Genomic DNA, 12,449 nt, shown 5'->3' with positions numbered 1-12,449 from the left:
CAGTGGGATCAAGTGGAAGTGTGAAAAAGGGCAGAGTGTCACCTGCATATTGTGACAACTTAGCCCAAATCTCCAGGTGTCCTCATCACCCGGTGGTTTTTGTAGGACTGGAACCAGCATGGAACGGTGCCTCCCAATCCCAGGACGGAGAGGTGGTCCAGAAAGCCACCCTAATTAATGCTACTGAAAGCCACAGAGAGGTCTAGAAGAATACACGGAGTCGCACTCCCGCTGTCCATCTCTGGGCGTATCTTATATGATCCACCAGGCCCCCAAGGCGGATTCTGTCAGACCAGATATGAATGGGGGTCCTTAATAACTTCTCGGAGATTTCATTTTGTAAGCCTCCTCAGGCACGCTCATTGGAGAGGCAGAAAACTTCCTAATAAATAAATGAATGAGAGACTTGCTTCAACTGAGGTCCACAGACCAAAGCCTTCCGTAATTTGAAAGTCACAGGGTGAGGTGGGAACCTCAGCAGAGCTCGTTTGGATCAGAGCAAAGGTCCATTTTGGCCAGCGCCCTCTTTCTGGGCGCCCAACCAGACACCACAAGCAGGATAAGAAGGCAACAGCAGATCCTCCGCTGTGAGAACCACACAGCAGTGGGTCTTCAGGGGTATACTGCCTCGGGCCAGGGAGGCTCCATTTCTCCGCCCAGGAGCGTGCTCGACCTCTGCTCCGTGAGCCTATCCGCTCCCCCTTTAACGGATGGCGTGTTGCAGTCTCTCAGCCTGCCAACCCATCATTGCAGGGGGGAGGAAAGCCCAAAGGTCACAACCGGACTCACCAAGTCCGGGAGGGGCCCCCGAAGGCAACCCCTGGCCGCCGCCTTTCTCTCCGGGCTCCCCCGTGACGCTCGGGCCGAGACCCTCCCCGGAGCAGGAGCAGAAGGGAGCCCCCCCTTCCCCTCCCCTTGCAACGAGGCACCCCACGCCGGCGGCGCCTTAGCCCAGGAGAAGCCGGAGGGGCGCGCAGCAGCCGGGCTGCCCCCGGGCCCCCCAGTTCCCCGGGCAAGGCTGGGGACTGAGCGCGCGTGTGTCGGTCGACCACGGGGTTAAAGCGAGAGAGTCCCGACTCCTAGACGTGCAGTCGGATGGGGGGGGGAGAGGCTGGTGAGGTCACTTCCTGCTTTGCCCCCTCCCTCCCTCCAGAGGCAGGTGGCCCCTTTGGCAACCCCAGGGCAGCCTCTGCTCCGTCCCAGGCGCGACGGGTGAGTTACAACCGCGTGGAGGAATTGGGGGGGGGGGAGAGAAGGGGAACAGCCCCCCCTTTACCCCAAAGGGAGGCGGGCTAGAGAAAAGGGCCTTTGCGCGTCCTCCCCCCCCCCCCGCATCGCCGTCTTGCAATTTCCTCCTCGCTGCAAAGCCCGGAGGCCCCTGCAGCAGAATGCAGCCGGGGTGGGGGGGATTGGGGGGCGCAGGCCGCTAGTGATGGAAGACCTGCCCCCCCCCCCGCCTCGATTTCTACCTTGAGGACGGAAAAGTTTGGATCTCCTCCCTCCCACCCAGCTGCCTCCCAGGCAGCCATTTCCTCGTCTGCAAAAGCATTTTTGGAAAAGCGCCTCTCTGGCCCCGTTCATTGCGGAAATCTGCCTTGCTCCTCCTGTTATTTTCAGCAACAACAGGCCTGTTCCCCTGGGGGAAATATCTCAGATGCCCCCCCCCTTCCCTCTCAGTCCATTTTGTTATCCTGTTCAGTCTCCTGTAACTTCTTGGCTGCTTTTCTAATCCTCTGGGCATGTGCAAAGGGGGCTTCTCCCTCCTGCCTCCCATAGATTATCAACCACTGGGGGCAGAGTCGGCAGGCAAGAGAAACAGCCCCTGCCTGACACAGGGACTCAACCAGAGTCTCAGATCTGGTCCTCACAGCCAGGAGGAAGGGCTGGCAGAGGCCTGAGGTGGTGGAGGGCAATTTCAGACACTTCCTCCCGCTTTCTCCGCACATACATTCAAGATGGCTTCTCTTCAGACTGCACAAGGAAGAACCCATTTTGGGAGGCTTCCCTCTGCTAGACTCTTCCTGTCACAGAGAGGCACAATGACAGGCAAAGGCAAAGGGCAGAAACGTTCCCCTATAAAGGTGGGCCCTTCCCCTGTAAAGAATGGCTAGATGGGGAGATACCAGGCCAAAGACTCTGTATCCAAGATCCTGAATTGCGCCTCACAGCAAATCCAGAGTGAGCTCTGCTGAAGGGCAAAGAAATCTGACTGCAGCAAAAAGCGTTGCCCTCCATCTTTCTTTCTCTCCCTCCCAGGTAGCCAAAGAAAGCCCCCCTCAGCTGTTTCTCCGCTGTCTCCTCAGTGTGGTGAAGGGAAAAGACCAGCCATGCAGCCAGCTCAGGTAAGGGGGGGGCGGTTCACGCCATGTGTTGTCCTGAATTTTCCTTCGCAAGGGATTTGCTCCTCTCCATGGACGTCTCTGGCTGCTCCCCCACAAGGCTTATAGCCACCTGCAAAATGAGGGGCCCTGAGATGTCCCCAAGGGAGACTGCAGGCCTTAAGATGTCCCCAAGAGACTTCCCCCTGCTCTGCTCCTCCTAAGACCAGCTGGGTGAAGGCAGACAATGGGCATTACAACCTGCTCCACTCCTAATATCAGCTGGGTGAAGGTGGGGGTGGGCATTGCCACCTGCTCCCCTCCTGCTCCCCTTCTGCGCTTCCCGCCATGGCAAGTTTTCTGGAGGGACCTGGTGCCTTGCCTGGACTTCCCTCCGTGGCAGCGCCCTCTGGTGCTGGACCAGGGTATGAAGTGAGTCATCTCGAATACACTTACTCAGTTATTTAGTAGGACTAGAAACAAAGCCTGTTGTGGAGGAAAAATACAACAGGCTCTAGAAAGGGGAGGGTTAGGGTTAGATAGGCAGATAGGCATGAATTCCCGCCTCCTCTGTCACTGATCCTCGCCGGTGAAGGAGGGAGTGGGCATTCACACCTGCTCTACTCCATGCCTGAAACAGGCTGGGCAAAGGGGGTGGTGGGCATTGAGGCCTGTTCTGATTTGAGCTGGGTGAAGGGGGAACGGGTATTGATTCCTCGTCCACGCCTGAACTCGGTCACGTGAAGGGCTTTGCTACTTGCTCCACGCCTGATACTGCCAGGTAAAGAGGAGTGGCGTTGCTACATGCTTTGCTCCGGATCGCAGACAGTTGAAGGGGAGACAGGCATTGCCTTCTGCTTCACGCTTGACTACAGATGGGTGAAGGGGGTGGGTATGGCTGCCTGCTCAGTGCCTTATTCCTCCTCCGCTCTTATCTCGGCTGGGTGAAGGGAAGAAGGGCATTACCTCCGGGTCTGCACCAGATGCCAGCCAAGTGCCAGCCACTCCTAATCCCAATTGCGTTATGGTAGGGGGGCAGGCATTGCCCCCTGTTCCGCTCCTGATCCCAGCTGGAAGAAGTGGGAGTAAGCATTACCATCTCCTCTGCTCCCAATACCAGCTGTGCTAAGGCGGGGTGTGGATATTGCCAGAGAAGATACGGCCGCCGCAGTCTGGGTTCTGTTGCCAACATTTCTGTTTATAAGTATTTCTGTATACTACATGGTTATGAACAAGCCACGCTCCTGATGAAGATTATTATGAAATCTGAGCCATCAGCCGGCCACAGATAGAGCATGTAGCTGCTGGGTGCTTTCATCCATGTATGATATACATAAAATCTCAAGGAAGAACCACATACGCACAGCATAAACGTGTGAAAGAAGACACATGAGACTTTTACGTTTGGACTTTTCCGGACTTTATTTACATTGTTCTGTACATTAGAACCTTTATATTGCATGAGTCATAAAACGTCTTTGATATTTCTTGGTTATACTCTGTGTTTAGAAATTACATTGAAATGAGGTACAGCAATGTATTGTCGAAGGCTTTCATGGCCGGAGAACGATGGTTGTTGTGGGTTTTCCGGGCTGTATTGCCGTGGTCTTGGCATTGTAGTTCCTGACGTTCCAGGCATTGCCACCTACTCCCCTCCTACCAGTCTTTTGGTGCTACACCTCTGAAGATGCCAGCCACAGCTGCTGGCGAAACGTCAGGAACTACAATGCCAAGACCACGGCAATACAGCCCGGAAAACCCACAACAACCATCGAGGTACAGCAATGCTCATTTAGTGTGATTCAATTGTACTTATTGGTTCTTTCCCTCCCGTGAGGATTCTCTGTTTGTTGCCACTAATAATACCAGCTGGGCTAAGGCATTGGACAGGCATTGCCACCTACTCCCCTCCTAACACCAGCTGGGTTAAGGCGGCGGTGGGCATTGCCACCTGCTTCGCTCCTAATATTACCTCAGTTAATGGGGGGGGGGGTGAGTATTGCCACCTGTTCCACTCCCAATACCAGCTGCTTAAAAGCAGAGGGCTGGTATTGCCACCTGTTCCCCTCCTGATCCCGACCTGGCCTTCCTGCCATGGCACGTTTTCTTTAGGGACATGGTGCCTTGCCTAGACTTCCCCCCCACAGCAGCGCCCTCTGGTGATGCACCAGGGTATAAAGTGAGTTGTCTGAAACACGCTTACTCAATTATATAGTAGGATTCCTATTTTTAAATAACATGCCCCTTTTTTCAATGGTTGGGGACCCTACACAGCTTTTCAAACTGTTCTCCTCCACTTAACCCTCCCAACAACAGTCTTGTGAGGTAGGTTGGGCTGAAAGACTTTGACAGGACCAACACACCTGGGCAAGCTTATGTGGCACAGAGGGAATTCAAACTCAGTCCTCCCAGGTTCTAGTCCTTCGCTCTAACCACTACATCATACCAGCCTTTTGGATTTTCTTTCTCATGGTCCACCATTCCAGCACTATAATGAAACTCTCTTCTCCTTCTTCCAGGGCCGCCGGGTGTCCTTCGAAGAGGTGGCTGTGCATTTCTCCAAGGGGGAGTGGAGCCTGCTGAGCCCAGCGGAGAGAGCCCTGTACAAGGAAGTCATGCTGGAGAATTTTGGGACTGTGGCCTCTCTGGGTGAGGGTCCCTTTCCCCTGGGCTGCCTCCTTCTGGCTGAGAGGAGTGACTGTAAGGACCTCCTGATCGAGGGAGGACATAGTCAGGCTGTCTGCCCTGGGCCCAGGGGCTGATCTCTGCCACTCTGTGATCCTCCCCCAGATGTGGGAGGGGTTGTGGAGAAGGACCCCCCCCCAATCTGGCATCTCTGTGCCTGGACCACAAGGGAAGGCCTCAGAGGAGGTGCCAAGGGGGCTGGATATGTAGAGGGTGGGAGTGTCTAAGTGGGGCTTCTCCCGTCCCCGTCCCCCCCCCAGCTGGGCCTTGCCTTACCCTAGTTGAGTTTTGGCTGTGGAGGGAACTTGGCTGGCTTCTCTGCCCCTGAGTGAGTTCTCAGCTGGCACAGAACTGCCAGTGCCAGATATGGCTCCGTACCACCCTTCCCCTACTCCTTATCTGTTGTGTATTTCTGGAGGGGCCGGCACCCCGGCATGAAATAGCCCAGTCTATGAATACACCGAAGAGTCACAATTTTGTCTTTCTTCTTTTCTCCTCACAAAAGGGCCCGAGGTTGCCAAACCTGACCTCATTTCCAGGCTCGAAGGAGAAGAAGAGCCGTTTTTCTTGATGTCTAATGAAGAAGAGGGATTGGCAGGTATCCATTTTAATTTGTTGTGGGATTGTCTGTTTCTTTTGCTTCCTTCTGAGGGCTGCTGGATTTCTGTGGCCTTTTTTCTCTTTGGAGTTTGAGCTTCTTCACACAAGAGCTTGGCTGGGTTGGGATGGTGAAATGGTGCTTCTAGCCCCTGGACACACTTCCTTCTCCCAGGCCGGATGAGTTATGCCAACCGTTGTCCACATTGAGCGGCACGGGCTCTGTGGCAGGCCTTGATCCTGGGCAGCTGGGCCTGCCAAGCAAAGCAGGGGCTTTTCCTCAGAGACATGATGACCCAAAGCAACTCCAGCCAGGTCTCACCTGGACACAACCAGCCTCCTCCCCCAAGCACACTGTTGTTGTAGGTGACTCTGCAGGGACCTGGCCCACAGAGGTATGTCCAAAACATGGAATCCAAGCCAAAACAAAAGAGAGGGGCCAGTAGGATGGTATCGCTTTGCAACATTCATCCCCTTGCAGCCGAAATCCTGGCTTTCCCAGCCTGTTTTCCACTCTAGTCAGGATTAAACTCTTCCAATTAACAACCGATGGCCTGTTGTCTGAAGCAGCCCCTCCGGAGGCTGATTTAGTTCCCCACACACTGTGCGAAAGTGGTTTAGCAGGGGAAGGGCTGCTCCACAGAGACCCGGGCAGAGGGAAAGGGGGTGGGACAGAGCGGTGGCTGATGGTGTTGCAAGGGCAGCCAGGCTGGACCAGGGCTGACTTGGATGCCGCACAGGCTCTGGGTGAACAGGGGGCTCTGGTGGGGGGCAGGAGTGCTTTTCCCCTCGGAGGTCACGCAAGATTGACGATAAAGTTGAAACCATCGAACACGTGGATATAGACTGTCCCATCCTTAATGAATTGACGGCTCGCTTAATTACCCCTCTGCTTAAAAATATGGAACGACCTAATAAGAGAGCCCAGGTGACGTGGTGATCATTGGATACAAATGATTCCCTTTCTGTGGCAAAATATATAGGGGCAATAATTGAATATCGGATTAAAATCAATCCTGTTCCATTCTTCTCTGTCTGATATGTCTTCTTTGATCATGCGCTGGTGTATCAATGTTCTCATTGATGGTCGCTACTGACTGCCTTCTCAGAGCATATCTAACCTTGGAAGACCCCTCTAAAGAGTGGCTGCCCCCTTCTTAAAGTCAGTGTTTTGGTCTAGTAAATCCCCTTCCGAAAAGAAGCCGAGACAGAAACGCCACTGGGTTCTCCATTGCTTACATGACCAGGCTAGAGAGCTCTCTCTCTCCCTTATCTATCTGCCACTCACCGTCCCAGTGAAGTGCTGTTCTTCATTTAATTGCCTCAAGCTACAGATCGGGGAGTGGGTTCTAGATTCAATCAGTCTTGAATTCTCCCTAGGAGTTAAAATCTTAAACATGCTTTGGCCTCACCATGAGAAGACAAGACTTGCTGGAAAATACAGCAAAGCTGGGAAAGTCAAGGCAGCCGGAAAAGAGGATGGCTTGAATCGATAAAGGAAGCCCTGGCCTTCTGTTCGCAGGACGTGATCAGGGCTTATATTGATAGGGCATTTTGGAAGTCTTCATAGATAGGGTCACCTTAAGTCAGAAGCAACTTGATGGCACATTACACACACATGGATTGGCTAATACGATCTAGTTGGTCACGGGACCATACGCAAAAACAAGATGTTGGAAAGTGTATCCAGGCACCAAACCCCGGTATTGGTGGCTTCCGCACGAGGAGCGGATTCTGTAGTTTCCCCCTTGTTGGTACAGCTGCAGATAAAGCACGGCAGCAATGGGGCGTCCACATGGCAGGTTTCCCTTCCCCAGTTCTCCAGAAGTGGCCACCCCCTCTCCTAGACCACCAGGGCTTTTGCTATTTTATTTGAAGAATATTTTCATGTTGGTAGATGATTGTAACAACAAGCATAACAGGTTCTCTGAATTCCCAGCTGTCCGTTTTTTGAAAAAGTACCTCTGTAACCATTTCCTATATGAAGGTATGCCTTTTCCCTGATATATTTTGAAGGGAAGGAGCTAGAGACTGACTGAAAAAAACAAGTTGAAAAGTCAAAGAATCTGATACACCAGTTGTATAGAGATGATAATTTATTACTAGTATTTTTAAAATGAAAAGTTCCCCCAATGGCAGGAGGAGGAATTGACTGCTGTGGGGTCCGTGGAAATGAGCGCTGGCAAACCCAAACTTTCCACTAGAAAAAGCAGCCATCTCGGTTTTACTACCATCTTTCCCAAAAACTTGGAGAAGGGCCGGTTTGAGAGAGATAGCCGAATAGCAAGGGGAGCTCTGGGAGGTGCGGAAATGTGCCGAGATGCTGTGGGCAAGCAGGAATGAAGCCCAGTTCCCAAAAGCATTCGTCTTACGGAAACAGCCATTATTACCATCTCAACATTGGATCATTTGGTTCATTCCTCAGTTCCATGCTCCATTTTTTTCTACGTGGTTGAGCTAGGTATGGTAAAAACCCCTCCCGACCGGTCTTTGCTTTTACCACTGGGAATGAGAGATTCACTCTGTTGATTGTGGGCTTCAGTTACTACATCACAAGGAGGAGTTCTTCTCTTTCAGGCCTCTCCCCTCTCCTGCTCTTAAGCAATTGGGGTTTGCTCTCTGCTGCCTCCGTTGTGCTAGAATTAGAATTGCAGACTGTCAGCTGGCAATGCAGGGCAGGTCTTGCCCTTAGCCACTGGCAGCCCCGGGCAGTTGCCCCGGGTGCCAGTGGAAGGGCCCCAGTCAGGTCCATTCCCTCAACCCCAGCTTACCAGCTACCACCGCTACCCTGCCTGACTGCCCACCCATGGCAGGAAGGACTGCCCCAGGCAGACCCCTAATTCCCTCCTATTTGATTTCTGATTTCAGGAACATAATTTTTTATCTTAAAAAATAAACCATGCAATTGACACACAGTAAAAATATATACGGCTGAACAGCAGAAGATGACAACACCTGAGCATAGAGAAAGTGAAAAAGGTAAAATAGCACCTCTCTTCAAACCCTCAGCTCGGTACATTAAAGCCAAACTGGCTGTCCCTGTCTTAAAAGATGCCCTTATTCTCCCCAGAACAACCCCAAACCACTCCCACTCTAAATTCACCTAGGCAGGAAAAGAAAAACTTAAAATGACTGAGTCGCTTTGAGAAGTGTGTGGGGGATCACTCTTGTGTATTCTGTTTTCTTGTCTTGGGCTACACTTATTACCATAGAAATGGCTTCTCTGCCAGCTTTGCCAGCTCAGAACTTAGAAGAAATAAAGAAAGAGGGGGAGAACCAGGTACAGACTGTGTGATCTTAACCTCTGTGCAAACACAATAATCACAAAGCAAAGGAGAAAACTCTGATAAAGATGGGTTGTAAATGTGTCCTATCCTCACCCCAGGTTTCTCTTTCTTTCTGCAGGAGGCACGTGGAAGTCAGAGAATGAAACATCTGACCATCCAGTGATGGATAAAGGGGATACATATTCAGATGCGAAAGGGAAGGTTGAAAATTCTGATACACTGCGGATGGAGGGGAGAAAACATCCATCTAAAGGAAGAAGTAATTCTGATCATTTACAAGATGAATACGCTCATGAAATCCCACTACTTGAAAAAATGCACATAGAAAGCAATAGAAATGAGGATACAGCACATGGAGAAAAATTTTCTGAAAAACCAAATATTAGCATGCATTGGAAAAACCATAACACAAAGAAAAAATATAAATGCCGGGAGTGTGGAAAAACCTTCAGTCATAGTGGAAACTTTAATTCCCATCAGAGAATTCACACAGGGGAAAAACCGTATAAATGCCAAGACTGTGGAAAAAGCTTCAGTCAAAGTGGAAGCCTTAATTCCCATCGAAGAATACACACAGGAGAAAAACCTTATAAATGCCAGAACTGTGGAAAAAGCTTTAGTCACAGACAAGTTCTTATTTACCATCGAAGAATGCACACAGGGGAAAAACCTTATAAATGCCAGGACTGCGGAAAAAGCTTCAGTCAAAGTGGAGTCTTTAATTCCCATCGAAGAATACACACAGGGGAAAAACCTTATAAATGCCAAGACTGCGGGAAAAGCTTCAATCAGAGTGGAGGCCTTAATTACCATCGAAGAATGCACACAGGGGAAAAACCTTATAAATGCCAAGACTGCGGGAAAAGCTTCAATCAGAGTGGAGGTCTTAATTACCATCGAAGAATGCACACAGGGGAAAAACCTTATGAATGCCAGGACTGTGGAAAAAGCTTCAGTCAATGTAGAGACCTTAATTCCCATCGAAGAATGCACACAGGTGAAAAACCTTATAAATGCCAGGACTGTGGAAAAAGCTTCAGTCACAGAGGAAACCTTAATTCCCATAGAAGAATACACACAGGAGAAAAACCTTATAAATGCCAGGACTGCGGAAAAAGTTTTAGTCAGAGACATGTCCTTAATTCTCATCAAAGTTTGCACACAGGGGAAAAACCTTATAAATGCCAGGACTGCGGAAAAAGCTTCAGTCACAGCAGAGGTTTTAATTCCCATCGAAGAATACACACAGGAGAAAAACCTTATAAATGCGAGGACTGTGGAAAAAGCTTCAGTCGCAGTGGAAGCCTTAATTCCCATCAAAGAATGCACACAGGGGAAAAACCTTATAAATGCCAAGACTGCGGAAAAAGCTTCAGTCACAGTGGAGGCCTTAATTCCCATCGAAGAATGCATACTGGGGAAAAACCTTATAAATGCCAGGACTGTGGAAAAAGCTTCAGTCAGAGTGGAGGCCTTAATTCCCATCGAAGAATGCACACAGGTGAAAAACGTTATGAATGCCAGGACTGCGGAAAAAGCTTCAGTCAAAGTGGAAGCCTTAATTACCATCAAAGAATACACACAGGGGAAAAACCTTATAAATGCCAGGACTGCGGAAAAAGATTCAGTCAAAGTGGAAGCCTTAATTCCCATCGAAGAATGCATACTGGGGAAAAACCTTATAAATGCCAGGACTGCGGAAAAAGCTTCAGTCAAAGTGGAAACCTTAATTCCCATCAAAGAATGCACACAGGGGAAAAACCTTATGAATGCCAGAACTACAGAAAAAGCTTCAGTCAGAGTGGAGGCCTTAATTTCCATCGAAGAATGCACAGAGGTGAAAAACCTTATGAATGCCAGGACTGCGGAAAAAGCTTCAGTCACAGTGGAAGCCTTAATTCCCATCAAAGAATGCACACAGGGGAAAAACCTTATAAATGCCAGGACTGTGGAAAAAGCTTCAGTCGCAGTTGGGGCCTTAATTCCCATCAAAGAATGCACACAGGGGAAAAACCTTATAAATGCCAGGACTGCGGGAAAAGCTTCAGTCAGAGTGGACACTTTAATTCCCATCGAAGAATGCACACAGGGGAAAAACCTTATAAATGCCAGGACTGCGGAAAAAGCTTCAGTCGCAGTGGAGACCTAAATTCCCATCGAAGAATACACACAGGGGAAAAACCTTATAAATGCCAGGACTGTGGAAAAAGTTTCAGTCACCGAGGAAGCCTTAGTTCCCATCGAAGAACGCACACATCTAACAACCATATAAATGCCAGGACTGTGACAAAAGCTTCAGTCGCAGTGGAAACCTTAATTCCCATCGAAGAATGCACACAGGGGAAAAACCATATAAATTCCAGAACTGCAGGGAAAGCTTCAGTCAAATGGAAGCCTTAATTCCTATCAAAGAATACACACAGGGGGAAAACCTTAACAATTTCAGGACTGCATGAAACGTTCAGTCCGTGTGAGCAACTTAATTCTCATAGCAAAATTCACACAAGGGAGAAGCTATCTAAATGCCTGGTATGTGGGAAAGGGTTTAAGCAGAAGAATGAATGAATTTCCCATCACAGAATTCACACGGGTGAAACCATATGATGATTGCCTTGTATGTGGAAAAAACTTCAGTGTGTGTGGAAGCCTTGCTTCCCATCAAAAAATTCACACAGAGGAAAAACCATATTAAAAAAAATTCAGTCCAAGTAGAAACCTTGCTCTTCGTCAAAGAATTCACATCGGGAGGAGCCATAGAAATGTTTTGTGTGTGGAAAGAGAGTGGTAAGCTGCAGTACTGCAGCCCAAGCTCTGCTCACAACCTGAGTTCAATCCCAGCGGAAGCCAGGTTCAGGTTGCCAGCTCAAGGTTGACTCAGCCTTCCATCCTTCCGAGGTCGGTAAAATGAGTACCCAGTTTCCTGGGGGTAAAGTGTAGATGACTGGGGAAGGCAATGGCAAACGACGCCAAAAATGTCTGCCAAGAAAAAGTCGTAATGCGACGTCCCCCAATGGGTCAGTATGTTGTAATCTAAATGTCAAAAGCCAGTGTGCAGAGGCTCTAGATCAAAATGATCTGTATGACAGTTAGACACATCAGGTGACTGAGAGTCAGGTGGACAAGTTCCAAAGTCAGGAGACCATGAGGGAATGACTCAGCTAAACTCACTCATGCATCTGATTGGTTGTCTATATGTATAAATTGCTACTGTGTACATTATGGTGTGGCTTCTTTCAAGTCCAGATGTAGGCGAAGCACTTTATCTCTCTGGACTATAACTTGTATATTGCTCTTTATCCAACTGTAAATAAATTGTATTATACACCTTTACCAAACAAGCAAGGTGTGGACTCTTTCTGGATTCTCCTAAAGCTGGTGCAGTCACGCTGAACACGCTGTTCAACAGGGTTATGGGCCCAGATAGACTGCGTCAAGCTGAGGAGGCTCTACTGAAGTGTGTCGAGAGGCAGCAGAGTCGGTGGTGGATGTTGGCACCTGACGGCCAAAGTCCCTCGGAGGAGGATTTATTGGCTGTGTAAAAGTGCCGGTGACCAGGAGGAGG

General features: G+C 49.6%; 1 pseudogene; it reads left to right on the top strand.

Annotated features, from left to right (window-relative positions):
* Positions 1–1,147: 1,147 nt before the first annotated feature.
* On the top strand, positions 1,148–11,369 carry LOC129329113 (zinc finger protein 420-like; annotated as a pseudogene).
* Positions 11,370–12,449: the final 1,080 nt, after the last annotated feature.

Source organism: Eublepharis macularius, chromosome 4 (genome assembly GCF_028583425.1).
Source record: "Eublepharis macularius isolate TG4126 chromosome 4, MPM_Emac_v1.0, whole genome shotgun sequence".
NCBI classification, from domain to species: domain Eukaryota; kingdom Metazoa; phylum Chordata; class Lepidosauria; order Squamata; family Eublepharidae; genus Eublepharis; species Eublepharis macularius.
This window is presented reverse-complemented; position numbering and strand designations above follow the sequence as displayed.